We start from the raw sequence: 18846 nt of genomic DNA, 5'->3' as shown, positions 1-18846 counted from the left end.
CACTGGTAGTCCCAGCTACTCGGGAGGCTGAGGTGGGAGGATCACTTGAACCCAGGGAGGTCGAGGCTGCAGTGAGCCATGATTGTACCACTGCACTCCAGCCTGGATGACAGAGAGAGACCCCATTTCAAAGTAGTAATAATAATAAATAAATAATCAAAATTCCCTACCACAATTTACCTATGAGGACACCACTCTGCCCATCCTTCCTGCCTCATCTTGTGCCACCTTCCTGTGCTCCAGCAGCACTGGCTGGATTTCTGGTCTTCTGACACACCAAGCCTTTTTGATCTCAAAGCCTTAGCTTGTCTCCAAAATGGTCACCATCACTTCCCTCCTTAAAGACACCAGCCATTTTCCCTTTGAGAAGTGGAGTCTAATTCTCCATGTCCTACAGTCTGGACTGTGACTTCCTTGATCAAGAGGATACTGCAGAAGTGATACTAGCCCAGCCTAGGTCTAGTCTTTAAAAGGACAAGTGGTTTCCTCTTCCTTGCTCACTCTGGACAAAGCCAGGCTCCACAGATGAAATTCAACCATCCCGAGCCCTCCATGCCATTAGAAAGCCCAAACTAGCCATGTGGAAAAGCTACAAGGAGAGAGAGCATTGACAGCAACCTCCAGCTATTCCAGCAAGCCTAACCCAAAGGCCAGGCATGGGAGTGAAGGGACTATCTTGAATATCCATTCAGCCAAGTCCAGCCTTCTGATGACTCCAGCCCCAGCAGCTGTCTGACTACTGCTGCGTGAGAGACTCTGAGGGTGGGAAGTGACACCCAACAGAGGCCAATCAACCAACAGGGCTGTGGGAAATAATACCTTTTTGTTCTAAGCCATTAAATTTTGGGGTAGTTTTGTCTTCTCTCTAGAATATTCTGTCTCCCTCACCCATATGCTGACATCCCCCATGGCTGGTCATTCTCAAACTTCAGGCCCCAGCCCACTTTAGGGCCTTCCTTTCCCACCCTACTTACATACCCCGGGTCCCCACCACCCTGAATGTCATTGTGTTACTCATACTCCTTGCTCCCTTCCTGATGTGTCTCATAAATGACTTATTCTGTTAGTGACTGCTACCTCTCTCCCTTCACTAAACATGGGCCCTCTGAGGTTAGAAGCCATGAATACTTGAACCACTATTTCATTACCATACCTAGCAGACAGTATGTGTTCAATAAATATTTGTCAAATGGGTGAATAAGTCATAATCTCTCACATAGCGCAGAGCCACCGACAGGATGATGATAAATTTCCAGAGCCCCAGTGGTCTAACAAGCAAATAAGTGAGTAATTACATTTAGCTGTGACATTAGTCTTGCTCCAAGGGGTTCATAAGCTAGTTTAAAAGTCTTTAAAGTATGTTGCTTCTGTATCCCCAAAGCAGCTGATCTAAGAAGGGCTGCATAGAAGCTGTTCATTACATAGTCACTGATTTATTGATAGAAAATTGGATCAAAAAGCCAGTCTGGTTAACAGAACAAGATCCCATCTCTACAAAAAAATAAAAATAAATTAGCTGGCATGGTGGCATGTGCCTGTAGTCTCAGCCACTCAGGATATTGAGGCAGAGGATGGCTTAAGCCCAGGAGGTCAAGGCTACAGTGAGCGGTGATTGTGCCACTCCACTCCAGCCTAGGCAACAGAGTGAGACCCTGTCTCAAAAAAAAAAGGAATAAAATTGATCAAAAAAACCCAATGATTTAATGGATGGGTTATAATAGTAGAGTCAATTCTAGGAGGTCTGACACCAAAGGGATCCCCCTAAGCCTGAAAGAGATCATTTAAAAGACAATCAAGAGAGACTGAGGTTGTTTTCTTCTCTTTTACCAACTCTCCTCAATGCAGAGAAATGTACAGAGTATGTCCATCTCCATCTCCATGGTAACAGGAGGCAGGCATGATTATTATTCTTCATGTAATTATAAAGAGCCTCCACGTGGTTATTCATTTATCAGCTGAAGAAACTGAGGTTCATGAGAGAACCTCAGGGAATTCTAGGAAATTCTAGGAGCCGGACACAAGGCTACTGTTTCTTGTTTCCAGTGGGAGAGGGGTTAGTGAGGAGGAATCCAATCAGAAGGCTGATTGGAATTTAAGGAATTCAAGGATGACATCAGGCAATCTAACACTGTGTATCGCCAGCCCTAATCAAATCACAGACGGGATTTATAACTCTCTTGCCCATCAGTGGTCCTAGTTGCATTGTGTGTATCAACACCTCCCTTACCATGACAGCTAGTTTTGGTCCACACTAGGTGTGTATATTTTTATGCTGAAGGGTGTCAAAATTATTACAAAGCTCCATTCTTTCTTACCAGACCAGTCTTATGCTGCTTTCTTCCCCCATTTCTCCAGTACCCTTCACCTCTCTCTATGTCAGCCAATCTTTCCTGGCTTGTTTCTTTTGCCCCTCTCCTAATGGTCTCTGAGTTTCTGCCTCTTTCCTGTATCCTGATGGTACCGCAGCATACTACTGAGATGGCCTGGGGTCTCTTCTCAGTCATCTTTGATCACAGGCCACCAGGGAGCCATAGAGGAGACAGAAGGCTCTTCTATGAGAAGTGGCTGGTACAGGTGAAGAGATCTGTGTTACAGATGATTGGGAGTCAGAAGACCCAAGTCCTTCTCCCAGTTTTGCTGCCTCCAGCCATGTCACTTTTATTCAAATGCTTAACCTCGTGAACCTCAGTTTCTCCATCTGAAAAATGAATAACCACGTGGAGGCTCTTCATAATTATGTGAATAATAATAACCATGCCTGCCTCCTGTTACCATGGAGATGGACATAGACATACTGTGTACATTTTAAATGCTAAATCTATGTATGGAAATACACTTTCGGCTGTCTGGTCTCACCTAGCTTGAAAGGTCCTGTGTTCCTGTCTTCGCTCTGCCCTTAATGATGTCACCTTAAATAAGTCACTGTCCCACTTTGAGCCTCAGAATCTTCAACCACAAAATAAGAGAGTGGAGTGACCTTGGAGGCATGAAATAGGACCAATATTCTGGGTCTATTTCACCCACTTTTTTATCCCCACCATTTTGTTTGGTGTGTGGTAGGCACTCAACAAATGTTTGTTGAATGAATGCATGTGTAACGTGATATTTATGAATAGGCCCTAAAAATACATGTTAAGAGTGGCTAAAGGAAGTCTGGCTAGGAGCAAGGTGCCACACAGAGGAGGCTTCCAGTGAAACCCAGCTGGCCAAGGGCACATCCCCCTCTCCCTCTACATCTCCACACTGTCTGTCCACATTCCCTGAGAACCTGGCCTGGGATGCCACCCCTACATGAGCTCTGGGCAGATGCTGAGCATCTCTAAGCCAGATCACAGTGGAAGAGGCAGAAGTAGAAGAAGAGAGATAAGATGGACATGGAAAAGATGGGAGAGCCTAGGAAAAGAAGGCAGGATGCTTCAAACTTTAGACTCTGACAGCAGAAAAAACCTTCGCAATCAGGTGATCAGGTAATGAAATTTCTCATTGTCTACACAAGGAACTTAGAGGACAACAAGATCACCTGGTTCATTGGTGATTAGGCAAGTTTGAATTTTAAAGGAGAACAAAAGTGTTGCTTCATAGGATGCCCTAACTACTTCATGTAATTTCCACCTCGCCAGACTTTCCAGAACTTGGAAACAGGAACCATACCACCTCCCTTATCTTTCTGTCCTCTTTCCTCCAGGCTCAATTCCCCACCCCACCCTCACATCCCCATAGCACACGACAAAGGGAACAAATGTGGAGCAGATGCCCTGTAAATTATGAGGCCCATGGGCTGGGAGCAATTTCCTACTCACTGGAGAGCCCCTCTTCTATCTCAATGCAGCCACATCTGTTTCCCTGCATCACAGAGGGACCTGTTGGTCTCAAAGGAGGAATTCACAGGGCTTCTCTATCACCTGCCTGGGAATGGGTGGGAGCCGGAGGAGGACCACCATTGCCAGAGATCACGTGAGCACTGACCTCTGGCCCTGGCAGCAGCAGTAGCTGCTGTTGCAATGGGTCTCTGCCATGCCCCAGTCCTGGGGGAACATCTGCAGATCAGTGGTTGTCTTGGAATAGGCCATGGGAAAGTCAAGAGAAGCCACGGCTCTTGAAAACCATCCCAGAATCCCACTTGAACGCTGTGCCAGAATACACTGAGCCCTAAAGGTCTTGGGTTTTATGCTATTTTACTCATTTTTATTTTCTGGCTGCAGTTTTAGTTGGAAATTCAGAACACTAAAGTTATCCCAGGGCATTGGTTCCAAGCATGTCACATAGCTCTCCTGCAGCTGATAACTATGGGACCTGTGTTCAGGATCCACAGCAAATGATGCAAATCAGCCTAGTCCCCAAGAACAACCAGTCTCTAAAAGAGACCCAAGTCCAAGGAAGCAAAGACTGAGACCAAAACCCAAATCTTGTCTCCACTCCTTAAATCTTCCTGCCACGGCCAGGGGAACGTACGTTACTTGAGGGCAGGCACTTGCCTCATTCATTTCTGAATTCCCAGTACCTGGAGCAGCCCCTAACACACAGTAGGTCCTTAGTAAGCATTTGACTAAAGACATGGATAGGCCAGGCGTGGTGGCTCCTGCCTGTAATCCCAGCACTTTGGGAGGCCGAGGGAGGTGGACCACCTGAGGTCAGGGGTTCAAGACCAGCCTGGCCAACATGGTGAAACCCTGTCTCTACAAAAATACAAAAAAAAAAAAAAAAAGTAGCTGGGCATGATGCTGGGTGCCTGTAATCCCAGCTACTAGGGAGGCTAAGGTGGGAGAATTGCTTGAACCTGGGAGGAAGAGGCTGCAGTGAACCGAGATCACACCACTCATGGCACTCCAGCCTGGATGACAGAGCAAGACCCCATCTCAAAAAAAAAAAAAAGTATATAAACTACCAGGCCATACAAAAAGAATCTCTAGGCAGAGTGACCTCACCCCACAGCACCGCTCATCTTAGAATGTGACAGGAGAGGTGATAGGAAGGCAAAGGTTAGCAAACTGGCCCATAGAATTCTGTTTTTGTACAGTCCGTGAGCTAAGAATCCTTTTCACATTTTTAATGGCTGGAAAAAATGCAAAGAAAAATAATATTTCATGATACGTGAAATACATGAAATTCTAATTTTGGTATCTATAAATAAAGGTTCATTGGAACACAAACACTCCCATTCACTTATTAGTATTGTCTGTGGCTGCTTTTGCAGAACAGCAACAGAGCTGAGTAGTTGCAACAGAGACTGCATCACCCACAAAGGTGAACGTATTTGTTATCTAGCCCTTTACAGTAAAAGTTTTCCAACCCCTGGCCTAAAGAATCTCCCCAGTTAGGTACATGTGGTCTAGATCCCCAGGGTTAACTGTTTGGAGTTAAGCATTGTTCTCTTGGCTCTTCCTTTTTTTATTTTTATTTATTTTTATTTTATTGCAAATTGACAATTTGTAATTGTATCTATTTATGGGCACAAAGTAGTGTTATGATTTATTAATACAATGTGGAGTCATTAAATCAAGCTAATTAACATACCCATCACCTCATGGCTCTTTCTTTTAAATAGAAGGCTTTCTAGAGTGGTTTAAATTACTCTTAGTAGTATAAATTGTTTGACAATTTCTCTCCCTGAAAAAAGGGACCTGATCAAGGATAAGGAGAAACAAGGGAAGAAATATTATTAAAAGGGTAAAGGACTCAAAAAGGGGAATTTCCCCCAAGAAAAACTGGGTACACTTTATAATGTTCCTAAGGGCTAGCACTATACCAGGGCTTTGAGAAAGGACACAAAACAGGAAACTTCTCTGAGTTCACAGAAGGACCCCTTACCTCACCCTGAAACAGCCACACCCCTGCCCAGGCTGGCTCCTCCGATCTGGCCTCCTTCAGTACCTCATCCATCCCGAGCCAGTGTGAGCGATGCTGTCTTTGGACGTCCCACCTGCACCATCCACAGGGCACCACATACAGCTCTCCTAAGCAGTGGAAATCATAGTATTGTTTATTTAGATCCAGACATAGCAAATGACATGCATCCCTTCCTCCCCGCAGAAAACACTCATCACAGCAATCCAGTCAGCAAACAAAATGACCACCACTTGCCGTCTCTGATTCCATGTTTGCCTCGAGACAGAGAACTCCTTGCAAGTACAAATTCTGTGTTAGTGATTTTTATTTCCCTGCACCTAACACAACATCTAACTTGTGGTAGGTATAATATTCAACTAAAACTAGTCCTCCCCTCTTTTTCCTTTTCTTGCCCTGTCGTGCAGACAGGAGATGCATGGAATCCAATGCTCTTTCCACTGAAGTGGAAAGTAGGCTGTTAACAACCTCCCCAGAATCCTTGTAAGTAACCCCTCCCCAGGGGAGAACACACATCTAGAACTTGAGCCTGGAATTCAGGTCAGCTTGGTATCAACAATCATCCAGGGTCTCCCCATGGCCAGTGTGGCTTTTCTCCCCCTTAGATATGCTGGAAGAGGAGTCATCTAAGTTTGTTTTTCCTCTCTAGTCTTCTGATCAGCTAGGAGGATCCGAGGTTCCAACTGAGTTCTCTTGCTTCACCTTGGGCAAGAGGAGAAAAAACAGTCACTTGTACACCTAACAACAAACCCCTGACCCTCTTCAAGGCAGAGGAAAGTAACTTTCCAAACTCTTCTTGAATAAGAAGAAAAGAACCTCTCCTCTTTCAACAGGTATTTCTGGCTGCTGGGGAGGGTGTTATTAATACAAGAATCTAAACACAATAGCCTGTCTCCTGGCAGCTGCCATTCCCATGGCAACCTCTGACTTTCACGGACTGCTTTGGATACTAAGGGCCTCAGAGACAGACTTCTAAAACAACCAAATTTTTCAAAAGTGACTTCTCAGGGAACTTACTGCTCTGGCAGAACAGACCCCTCCTAAACTTCCATTTAAAGAGAAAACCTAAAATCTGCTGTTTAAAAAAAAATAACAGAAACCCCCATTAAGTGCTTTTATCACACCAACCCTCAAAGCTATGGACATGGACAATATAGAATTTAAATTTCACAAGTGAAAAAAACAAGTGTACTAAGTGTGAGTTGAGGATGGGAGATGGAGATCTGGTGGACTACCAGCAAATGGAGATAGCCATGAAGAGGCATATTTGGGAAGGTAGTTCACAAACCTGAACCAGAAGAGACTCACCTGGAGAACATGCTCAAATACCAATTCCCAGGCCCTGTCCCCAGAGATTCTGATTCTGTAGGTCTGGAATGAAACCTGAATCATTTTTGAAAGCTCTTCCAGTGATTCTGATGAACATTCAAATTTGGAAACCAGCAATCTGAAGCCTATTCCTTGCCCCTTCCCCACATGGTCCAAGGGTCTCCTGGCTCTTAGCTCCCTCAATTCCTGCCAGCCCTCAATTCTAGAACCAGAGTAAAAGAAACTCATTTTCTTTAAAATGAAAGGAAGAAGTTGCAGCCCTGAAGTGCACGTGTGCTCTGTTAGGCGCTGTACCCAGGGAACCTTGGAGCTGGAAGCCGCCTCCAGCCCTTAGCTGTGGGAAGGTTATGTCATGCCCTTGGCTTGCTGCCCGGTTTCCACTGGGGTTGCTGCCTGGTATATTTTAGGTGCTGGGTCTGCAGGCTAGTACTCTGACCTTCCTTGGCTCTCCCCCAGGGAGCAGCCACCAGGCTCCTGCTGTATCAAGAGCTACAAGGTACAATTTCCATGGCATCCAGGTAACAGGAACCAACTGGCAGCAATAGCTGGGACCTGCATTAGACCTGGGGAGGCAGCCTGCTGGAGAAGAAAGTTTCCCGGATGTGAGCCTTTGCACGTGGTCTTAGCACGGCTATTCACAGCTGTGGGATTCAGGGCTAGCCACTGTCCTTCCAAGGGCCTCAGTTTCTCAGCTATGAAACTAGGAGCTCAACAAGGGGTTCGGCATAGAATAGTGGAAGGAATGTGGATTCTGGGGCCAGAAGACTGAGGCTCAAATCCTAGCTTCATCACTGACTTGCTCGGTGATGTTGGGCAAGTGGCTCAACCTCGTCGTGCACCAGTTCTGTCATCTACAAAATGAGTGTAATGGTACCTCTCCCACAAAGCTGATGTGCCAAGTAAAGATGATGTGTGCCAAGTGCTTGGCTTACACACCACTGGAGATCCAAGACACCCACACACACACACTCACTTCTTAACCGGGAACCTGCTGAAGTGGGTGCCAAATCTGGATAGAGATGGTCTGGAGGGGGTTTAGAAGACAGAGAAGTTTCTCTGTGCATAGCAGGTAGGAAGAAAGGGAAACATGAATTTCTGAAGGAAACGAAGTTTGAGCTGGGATTTTGACAAATGGAGAAAATATGAATAAGCAACTACAGGACAAAACACTGAAGAACAGAAGAAAAAAAAAATCTGGAATCCGGATTGGGAAATTTGGATTCTAATCCCAGCCCTTTCACTGTCCAGCTTTGTGGTCTGCTGATACGTTGCCTCTGTTGCAGGAAAACAAACAGGTTCTTTTCACACTACCCAGAAAATTTCAGATCACGGACATATTGTAGGGTGAGATGCGGGAAAGGGTTTATTGGGTGAAAAGGGAAAAAGGAAAGAGGAACTTTCAGCAAAGCGAGAGAGAGTCCTGCTAGCAGGCCCGCACCTTACAGACTGAATCCCAGGCCACTACATAGGAACTGAAGAGGCCAGGCTCCTCCTCCCTGTTCTACCTGCTTCCTTTGGTGCGCATTATTCAGAGAGAACCAGTCAGGAAAGAGTGGACTTCATCCAGGACCAGCAGTCCTGTTTTTCAGCCTTCAGGATTGTTTTAGGTTTTAGGTGGGTTTTCACCAGGGACGCTTGTCTGTCTCCTGTCTCTATCACCTCTATATCTATAGAATGGGGCTGTGGCAAAAATTAACAAGATAACTTAGGAGAAAGCACCTTGTATAGTGCCTGGAACACAGTAGATGTTTAGTGGACGGATGGACGGATCTATGGACAGACAGAGGATGGATTCCAGATGGAGAAAGTCGGGTGGGCAAAGGAATAGAAAGAGGAATGCCCAAGGCATCTTTATAGGTCAGTGGGTATATCTGCACAGTTCAGCAATTTCTGAAGAGTGTTCATGGAACTCTAGCCCCTAAGATACTCCTAGGGGGAAAAAAAACCATACTCCCTGGTCAATTATACTTAGGAATGACAGTTTGATATATCACTCTCCTGATGATTTGCAATAAATGTCAACGTATAAATGATTCTGCAAAGTTCTTTTGAGTTTTATTTATACCCAGTAGTCCACAATCCAGTTCACTTCTAAACCAGTTTTTCACATTAAATTTGTTAATTTCACACTGAACTTGGCAGAGGTCTTCCTGAAGTAAACTAAGGAGGTGGCGGCAGAGACCCTTGGAAGAATTAGTTGGGGTTTTCTTTATGCTCCTGCTGCATGCAGCTTTAGGAGCTGTCTGTGCAGCACTGTGTAGAAGCACCCTGGACAAGACAGGCAAGCATATTGAAAACAGGGTCCTCTGCTTCCATGCAGTCCCCCGCTGCTGCACCATATGACCTTGGGCAAGTTGCTCAACTTTCCTTTGCCTCCATTTCCTCACCTATAAAGTCACAATACTTAACCTCACAAGGTGATTGCAAGAATCAAATGAGCTAAGGAACCTAGGGAGGTTAGCATGATGCCTGGCACTTAGCAATCTGTCAGTAAAAATGGTGCCGGTATGATTAGGTCACCATCTGAATATTCTCAACCAGTCATTCTCTAATATCCAGCAGGACTTGGATGCTGAGTCCTGAGGGTAGTAATCATACCAATTTCTGCCTCCCTCTTCCTTGTGGGGGTCAGCCTAGAGTCACACACCAAGAGGAGGTGAGTCAGGCCATTGCAAAGGAGTCAACGATGGTGATGTCTGCTTCGTGTTTTCCCTGAACACAGAGCAAAAGAAGGGCCCTCTTTCAGATAAGCATCAAGTCTTGCAGGCTGGCAGCTGGCTACCAGAAGATGGAGAATCTGCTTAGTCATTTCTTAACAGCAAGAACAAGTGGCTTAGAGAAGAAGTCAGCTATACTCCCTGGGAGGTCAGCCAAGTACCATCTAAAAAGAGAAAAGCAGGGAAGCACAGAACCCCAAGTGCCTGGATCTGATCGGAGCCACGGGGAGGAGACAACTGGCTCTCAGTGTCAGAGACCCATGCCCTGCACGAATGCCTCCACTCCAGGCTGGAAGAGGATGGGCCAGCTTCACCTCTGGCCAGAAAACCAAGTCCCCAGCTCTCCTCCATTTGTGGAAGAATGTTTGCTGTTCTGCAGAGGCCCTATGGTCAGTTTCTCCTCCTTGATTCATTCACTCATTTAGTTAATATTTATTGAATGCTTACAAGACATCACAAGAGACACAGTTGTACACAAGACAAGTCTCTGCACTGATGGAGTTCACATCTTAGTGGAGAGAGACAGAAAATATGCAAATAAAGAAAATAATGTCAGGGAGTGATAAGTGCCTTAAGGAGAAATAAGTTAGGGTGAGGGTGAGAGATCAATAGATTAGGAGCTAGAGAATGACGGAGAACTAGAGGTCAATGGATTAGGAGCTAGAGAAGGAAGCCTCCTGAAAGAAGGGACCTCTGAACTGAGATGGGAATGGAGCAAAGGAAGGAATCGGAAGAAGATCTGGAAGGAAAGTAAGTGCCCCAAACACAGCAAGTGCAATGGCCGTGAGACCAAACTGAGCCCCACATGCTGAAAAGCAGCCAAACTGGCTATGGCCAAAGTGGGGGTGGTCAGGAGAAGCAGGAGAGAGCTACAGGTGAGGTCAAGAACCTGTGCAGACCAAGTCAAGGATTTTGATTTTATTCCAAATGTGATGAGAAGTCATTGGGAGATTTTGAATGGAGGAAAGGATAAAGAGCTCACCCTGACGACGACTGAGTGAGGAACAGATGGTGAGCGGTGAGAGTGGGCTCAAGGAGAGCCCTTGTGAGGCAGATGCACAGCACAGGCGCGAGGTGATGGCAGGAAGGAGGTGAGATTTGAAGGCGGAGCGACAGGACATGCTGGTCGTTGGGTTGCAGGCTGTGTGCGGCACTGAGGGATAAAGGGGGACCCCCGGAGTAGCTGCCCTTTTCCTGAAGTGTGGAAGGCTGTGCCGCAGGAGGAAACTTTTGGGAAAGGAAGACAACCTAAGGCTTTGGATGCATGTGAGAGGCTGGAGATGCCTTTTGGACATCCATGTTGAAATGCCAGCCTGGCAATTGACTGTGTCTTAAAGCCTTTCGGATCCTTTCATCCAGACAGGATTGGGTGCACAATCAGAAGTATAACACTTGAGAATGAGACCCTAGCAAGATTATTTAGTTCAATCCTTTTGTTTTGCAAAGGGGAAACTGAAGCCCCAAGAGGGGAAGAGACTCAGTCAAGGTCAAACAGCAATCTGCCTGTAGTGCCAGAACCACAGTCTACGTCTCCTGTGCTGACCCCCGCAAGCTACCTTTCGAGTTGGAGCCTTCTTTTCACTCTTGTCAAAATTGTTTCCCACTGATTTCTTGAAGTTATTTGCGCATTCCCTAAAAATTTTCCTTGTTTCACTATGGGGAAAGTTGTTTCTTTTTTCCTTATCCAACTTAATTTTCTCCATCTGCAATCTAAACTCATTCTCTATTTTAATCATTGTTTTGTTTTTTACAAAATGTGCATGATGTTGCTACATCTGACTTTTAAAACAATTCTGTTAGGTAGTTAGAGTATGCATTTTGATTACCATTGACAGATGAGGAAACTGTAAGCATAATGGTCAGATAAATTATATTCAGTCCCATAGCTAGTTTGAGACAACCAAACTAGAATCTAGTGCGTCTTGAGTCTTTGCTCATGGCTCTTCCTTGTGTGCCAGAAAATATTTTTAAGCCCAGGTCCCGCCATCCTTCAGCAGCTGAGGACTTCTAGCTCTTCAGAAAGAGGAAGATAATTAACATTACCTCAATCTTACTCTTCTTCAATCCACATAATTCTTTCTCCTTTAAACTCTCCTATCTATGGCACAGATTGATTCCTATTGACTAAATCCATTTCCTCTTTTTCCTGGGCATGGAGCTGAACTACCTTTCCCAGGCTCTCCTATATTTAGGTATTTCTATGTGAGTGATTTCTCACCAGTGGAATTTGACCGGAATTAATGCACACCCTTCCTAGTCAGTCCTTAAAAATCTCTCAGGCTCAATTGCCTATGCTTTTTCCTCTTCCACCAGCTCGATGTAAATGAGAATAGCTACCTTGGAGCCAAGTACCTAAGATGTCAGAACCTCAAACAGGAAAGATCCTGTTTCCCTGTATCACCACTTGGAGGAAAATGGCCTGCTCATTAGGGAAACACATTTTAGACCTTTTGTGAACAAGAAGTAAATTTCTACCATGCATGGGCCATTGTATGTTTTGAGATTTGTTTGCTACAGCAGCTACTATATTGACCTGGGTTAGAGACAACTGATTCCGGCTTAGGAAGACACTCAAGGGTATCTACATTCCAACACTTAGACTTAGCATAGAACCAGTAGTTGAAGTAGAAGGAAGAAGCTCAGAGACCATAAACCATGACCTTCCTTATTCAAAAAAGAGAAGAAAATGAGATCCATGAACGGACACATCTGGCATGCCTAAGGTCATGGCAGCTAAAAGGTCTCTACAGGACTCTGGGGTTCCTTGCCCAGTGCTCTTTCTAGACCACGTTGCCACTCTACTAACAGATGGAGCGTACAGTGTCCAAGACAGGCTCTAGAACAGGACTCAGATGAAGCTCACTGTGTCTTCCATGACTGTAACCTGAGTCTCATCTGTAGAGGTTTACACCCATCTCTTCATGCTCTGAGCTCAGGGAGGAGTAGCTTGTCACCTGCTTTCCTACAATAACCTTCCTGACACTTAAGGATGAATATTAAATTACTTCTCAGTCCTGGCTTCTCTAGCACAGCTGTATTCTCACAAGTATATCTCAGTATTATGAGAAGTAAAAAGCAAATGTGATCATAACAGCCCCAAACCTTCATCATGGTGGTTGAAATGTAGGTCCGCACTGAACCGGCCCCCAGCCCAGCTGTCTCTTCTATCGCTCAAAGATGTCTGCAGTTTTTGCTCATAGGACTGTACTCTGGTGGAAGAAAAAGGGGATGGTTTGGGTTGAGCCAATGTTTTTTATAGACACACTGCCCAGTCTCACACTTTCTGAGGTCCCTTGAGCACCAAGCTGGAGACTACAGCTTTAGCCCTGTCTCAGGTAGGGGATATGCAAATATACGCTTTTCAAAGACCATTCCAGGGGTCTAGGGGTCTTTCCTTTCTTTCTTTCTTTTTTTTTTTTTTTTTTTTTTTTGAGACAGGGTCTAGCTCTGTCACCCAGGCTGGAGTGCAGTGGTGTGACCACAGCTTACTGCAGTCTCACTCTCCTGGGCTCAAGTGATCCTCCCACCTCAGCCTCCTTAGTAGCTGGGAATACAGGTGCATGCCACCATGCCCGGCTAATTTTTATATTTCTTTTATTAGAGACTGGGTTTCACTATATTGTCCAGGCCGGTCTCAAACTCCCAGGCTCAAACAATCCTCTTACCTCAGCCTCCTAAAGTGCTGAATTACAGGAGTGAGCTACCATGCCTGGCCTATTCCAGGGTTCTTGAACCCTTCTGCTCCACACCCTTATCGATAAAAGTACTTTGATCACTTATCTCCAATATAGATAAGTAATGTCTTTAAATATTTAAGTGATATGCCTGTGCTATATATGAGTCAGTTATGTAGCATTCACAAAAATGAAATTTTTTAAAGGATGAGATTAAAAAACAAATGGGATTAGAAGTGCCAATAATTTTTTCCCTGGCCCTGCTGGATCATTCTACTCCTCTCTTCAGAAAACATTTGGTCCAGGCTGGGCACGGTGGCTCATGCCTGTAATTCTAGCACTTTGGGAGGCCAAGGCAGGCCGATGACCTGAGATCAGGAGTTCGAGACTAACCTGGCCAACATGGGGAAACCCTATGTCTACTAGAAATACAAAAAAATTTAAAACTTAGCTGGGCATAGTGGCAGGTGCCTGAATCCTGGCACTTTGGGAGGCTGAGGCAAGTGGATCACTTGAGGTCCGGAGTTTAAGACCAGGCTGGCCAACCTGATGAAACCCCATCTCTACTAAAAATACAAAAATTAGCCAAGCATGGTGGTGGGCACCTGTAATCCCAGCTACTTGGGAGGCTGAGGGAGAAGAATCACTTGAACCCAGGAGGTGGAGGTGGCGGTGAGCCAAGATTGCACCACTGCATTCCAGCCTGGGCAACAGGGCAAGACTCTGTCTCAAACAAACAAACAAAAAATTTAGTCCATCAGAACTTTTGGACGCCACAAACTGACAACCTACAGGCCAAATGTGGCCCACAGATGTGTTTTGTTGGACCTGAACAATGTTTGCTAAACTTTCTATTAGCTCCCAATACTTAAAAATTGGAAAAGTTCACATGAAAATCTAGAGATTTTTATCAATTTTATTCACTGCCTTATCCCCAGTGTCTGATACATAGTAGGCACCCAATAAATATTTGTTCAATTGAATTTCTAGCTTCTCTCGAAAAAAAAAATTCAAGCTGGCATTTCTTCCTGGCAGTAATCGTCTGGAGCTGAGTAGTGATTACTCCCTTTAGCAGGGTGTTGGCCCACCAGTCCTGAATCACAGTCCCCACCACTCCCTGTTGTCCTATATCCAAACAGTTTCGTACTGGTGATTTGCCCAGCCCCCATCAGCATCTGAACAATTGTTTCTATCTCGGGGTTTTCTGGCTGTGTGATGGCCTCAGTCACCCTCTATGAGTTAAACAAATACAATATTCCACCTGGAGTCCAAAGACAGAGGTTTGAGCCTGATTCTGCCCATTGCCATCCTTGGGAAATTTGCTTTCTGAGCCAGTTCTCCTAATCTGGAAAACGGGGATGGCAATACCTTCTTCACAGTTTGACAATCAAAACGAACAAGACAATATCTGTGGGCTGCTTTATAAATTGTAAAGTACTATGGAAATGTGAACACTTTTCATTGTTGCAGTTGCATTCATCCTTTAAAAGTATCCACTGTGGTAACAGTGATGGAGATTCCTAATGCCAAGCTCTTGTGCTCACTACGCTTCCCTACATCAGCCATGTCTCTGTCTATATACACCCCTTTCCCAGCCCTCCCCTCTCATCTACCACTTTGGATTTCAGGGTTGAATGGGAAGACAAATGAAGGAACAGGCTGAAGAGTAAAGAAGAAGCCACAACCCTCAAGGTTGGGTTCCAATTTTTCTACTAATATTGACTCCTTTATTTCACTGTTTCTCATTTCTAAGTCACTACACCCTTGTGACTTAATTTGCTATCACTGTACCCAGTGTCTCCACTCTGCATCCTGAGAGCCAGTCACTGCCTCCTCCTTATGTCCTGAATCCAGGCCCCTCATGGATTCCTAACCTGGGTACTCACCCCCTGGAAATATGCCAAAGAGAGTTTCCTCTTCCACATTTTTATCAGCAAGGAGACTATTTTTGTCACATATAAGCCTAACTTATCAGCAACACCCTCACCTCTCTCTCTCTCTCTGTCTCTCTCTCTCTCTCTCTCTCTCTATATATATATATATATATATCCTCCCTTCTAACGCTCCCATAAATGTTTTGCCAGCCATAGGTTGGACCATATGAAATTACCAGTGTTTAACAATTTCTGATGTCTAAAAAATGGCAACTTTTTGTGGTTCAACTTGATACATTTACTCTAGTGGCCCAGCCTTGGGGTTTCTGGATCTCCACCTCTTCCCATGTTAGGCCACAGCCAGTTGCCTTGTCCATTTTTGTGATGATTGCATGGCAGCCCCGAGAAAAATGCTTCAGCATTTCAAATGTGGCAGGGAGTTTCCTCCCTCCCAGACCTGAGCTACAGTTGCCAGACAACTCTGTGAACTAGAAACCCTAGTAAAAAGTTACATTCAGGATGAAACAGATTCTTGTCTCTCCAGTTTCTTTCCTGCTCCTTAGGGGAAAAAATTATAAAATATGCCTTGCTGGTCTATGGCTTGGGAAGTGGAAGACTTTTTAAGGAAGGGGGACCTCCCCTCAGAATCACCCACGTCTCACCACCTTGGAAGTTTCACGTTTTTCCTCCATGTGTTCTTTCAGCCCTTTGTGAAAGAAGTTCCCAAATCCCCTGCCTCTTGCTGATTTTGCTCTGTTGACCAGCAGGAACTAACCCTACTACCTGCCTCTTACTGGAAGCCCTCTCTCAACTTCCCTCTTAAGCCCAGTGGGGAAAAGAGCACATTCTGAGACTGTTGGAAGAATTCCCCCAACTGCCGACTGGTAACTGAAATTCTGTTTGGTAGCATGTCTCACTCAGTCCATTGAGGCTGCTATAACAAAATGTCTTAGTCTGGGTGGCTTACAAACAGAAATTGATTTCTTTGTAGTTCTAGAGTGTGGGAAATCCAAGATCATGGCACCCGCAGTTTTGGTGTCTAGTGAGGGCCTCTTTCTGGCTCATACATAGCCTCTTCTCATGTATCTTCACATGGTGGAAGGGGCTAGCTAGCTCTCTGTGGCCTCTTTTATAAAGGCACTAATATTCATGAGAGCTCCAGACCCATGACCTAATCACCTCCCAAAGGCCCCACCTCCTAATACCATCACTTTGAGGATTAGGATTTCGTCATAGAAATTGGAAGGACACAAACATTGAGACCATAGCATGGCATAAATCCTGTAGCAGTAACATTACTCCCTTCTTGTGGGGAGTCCTCTTTGAAAAGGCAAATCCCCCACATATTAACAGTTTACAAAATGATTCCTGGGAATCCTAGTGTTCCAAGACATATTCTTGGTTGTTCATAAAAAAAATGGGTTTTTAGGTCCAATAAGTTTGAAAATTGCTGCATGCCATAGCCCCTCAAGGGAGTCCATAATACACAGCACCAAACTAAAGGCTCAGAGAGACCCTGCAGTGAGGAACCATTTAACTTGGTTTAATCTAGTCTTTCCTTAATTTATGTATCAAAATAATCATTTTTTTCATGGAATTTTTTTTCCATGAAAGGAACCACTTAACTTTGTTTAATCTAGTCTTTCCTTAATTTATGTATCCAAATAATTATTTTTTCATGGAATTTTTTTTTTTATCACTTCTTGATCCTTCATGCCTCATAGAACACACTTTGTGAAACCCTGAGGTAGCCCATGAGGGAGAACAGATGAGTCTAACACTTCCTCTTCCCCTTGGGTATGTGGAGAGAGCAGGGAGACTGAGGACACCACACCTCTTATCCATCATCCTGCCCACCCCATACCCCCACTCCTGGAAAGGAACGCCACTCACACAGGCTTGCCTATGGCTCTCCTCCTCTGCCCAGGACACACACAGTATCTGCAAAGAGCAAGATATTCCCAAGTGTCTGTTCAGCCTATCATCCGTCATCAGCCTGGGCTCTGGGAAGCCCCGTGTGAGTCTGCAACCCTCAGTTAAGACAGGGAGATCCAAGAGGACCCCACCCAAAAAGAAGAAATTAGAAGGCCAAATATGATACGTTCTCTTTAGTTCCGTTGCCCAATTTCGATTAGACACACACTTGTCTCCAAATTCATGCAACCTAGTCCCACCCAGGTGGGAGCCCCTGGAGCACCCTGTAGAAACCACAGACTTGGAGGTGGTGCTTCTTGGCTTGGTCAAATTCCTTATGATTCACCTGGATCCCACACTTTCACATTTCAATTCTTTCTACTTTTTATTATTCTGTGTCATCTATGGAACTATCTCCCCACCTTGAATGTAAAATTGAAGAGGTTTGAGGTACTTCCTGTTTTTCTCCTTACAGCATCTAGTTTTCAGTGATAGGTATGGAGGAAGTACTTAATAAACAATACGAATTTGTGTTTAACAGAATCTCTTCTGTTCTTACCCATTCCAGGAAAGAAGGGAGGTAAGATAGAAAAGCTCTCTTAACCAACCTCCTCTAACTACCTCACAGATTCAACCAGCACCATCAATTTCCACTAAGAAACACACCAGAGAAGCTCCCGGCACACTCCTTGCTCACAGCACTGGGCCACTCACTCTCTCATGCCCTATGCACTTCTGTTCTCACTAATCGAGTCGTTTGCTTATCAAAGGTAATGTGTTCCCCAATTTGTTCATGCCAGTTGTATGTGTTACTGTAGTTATGTATTTTAAATGAAGTTACCGGGACAGACACTCATGTTCCACTACACTAGATATTCTCCATTCACCCTCCAGGGCCATTCTCCCCCTCCCCCTTCCTCCTTCCTGCTCTGTGTCCCAGGAGGCTGACCTATATGGACTGCACTAGTCAGGCTTCCTTGCCCTCTGGCTTCTGGTTGGATTCAGCCGCTGGAAGGTACCAGTGGGAGATAGAAAGTAGGGGATAGAGGGGTTGAGCTATTTCTTCCCCTGACTCCCTCCTTGCAGGTCTTCAGCTTGATAGTGACTGAGTCCTCTGCCAAAAATCCTAACCCCAACCAGGCAGCTGTCTCTTGTGCTACCTGATGACGTTAGACCTAGCAAGGATAGCAGCTAATTATTGTTGCTAGTTGCTAATCACTGAGTGCTTCGCTACCCCCTGTTGTTTTCTCTCAACTCCGTCTACATGTTATAGTTCCTTTGTTAAACTCTTGTCAACATTCCTTTTGAGTGTACCATCTCTTTCCTGCCCCCTTTACCTTGACTGGTCCACACACCCATAACTATTCTTCTCTCTCTTATTTTCTAAAAGAGCTCTAGTTTATTCTGATACCAGGATCCCAAGTGCTTCAGGAAGCATCTCTCTCCTGCCAAAGGGTGACAAAAACAAATCAGACTTAAAGAGATTAAGTAACT

The 18846-nt window shown here is 45.0% G+C and overlaps 1 long non-coding RNA gene across 2 annotated transcripts; it reads left to right on the top strand.

Annotated features, from left to right (window-relative positions):
- The first annotated feature begins 5881 nt into the window (after window positions 1–5881).
- Window positions 5882–18179, top strand: LOC129487250 (uncharacterized). Of its 2 annotated transcripts, none has more exons than XR_010122225.1 (4): window positions 5882–5973; window positions 6252–6677; window positions 15193–15256; window positions 17921–18179. It is a non-coding gene; the product is annotated as an uncharacterized lncRNA (long non-coding RNA). The 2 variants fall into 2 exon arrangements; XR_008659270.2 differs by lacking the exon at window positions 5882–5973 and adding an exon at window positions 6032–6139.
- The last annotated feature ends 667 nt before the right edge of the window (window positions 18180–18846 follow it).

This window comes from Symphalangus syndactylus, chromosome 8, assembly GCF_028878055.3.
Source record: "Symphalangus syndactylus isolate Jambi chromosome 8, NHGRI_mSymSyn1-v2.1_pri, whole genome shotgun sequence".
In the NCBI taxonomy this organism is placed as follows: domain Eukaryota; kingdom Metazoa; phylum Chordata; class Mammalia; order Primates; family Hylobatidae; genus Symphalangus; species Symphalangus syndactylus.
The sequence above is the reverse complement of the archived record's forward strand: the minus strand, read 5'-3'. Positions and strand labels throughout refer to the sequence as shown.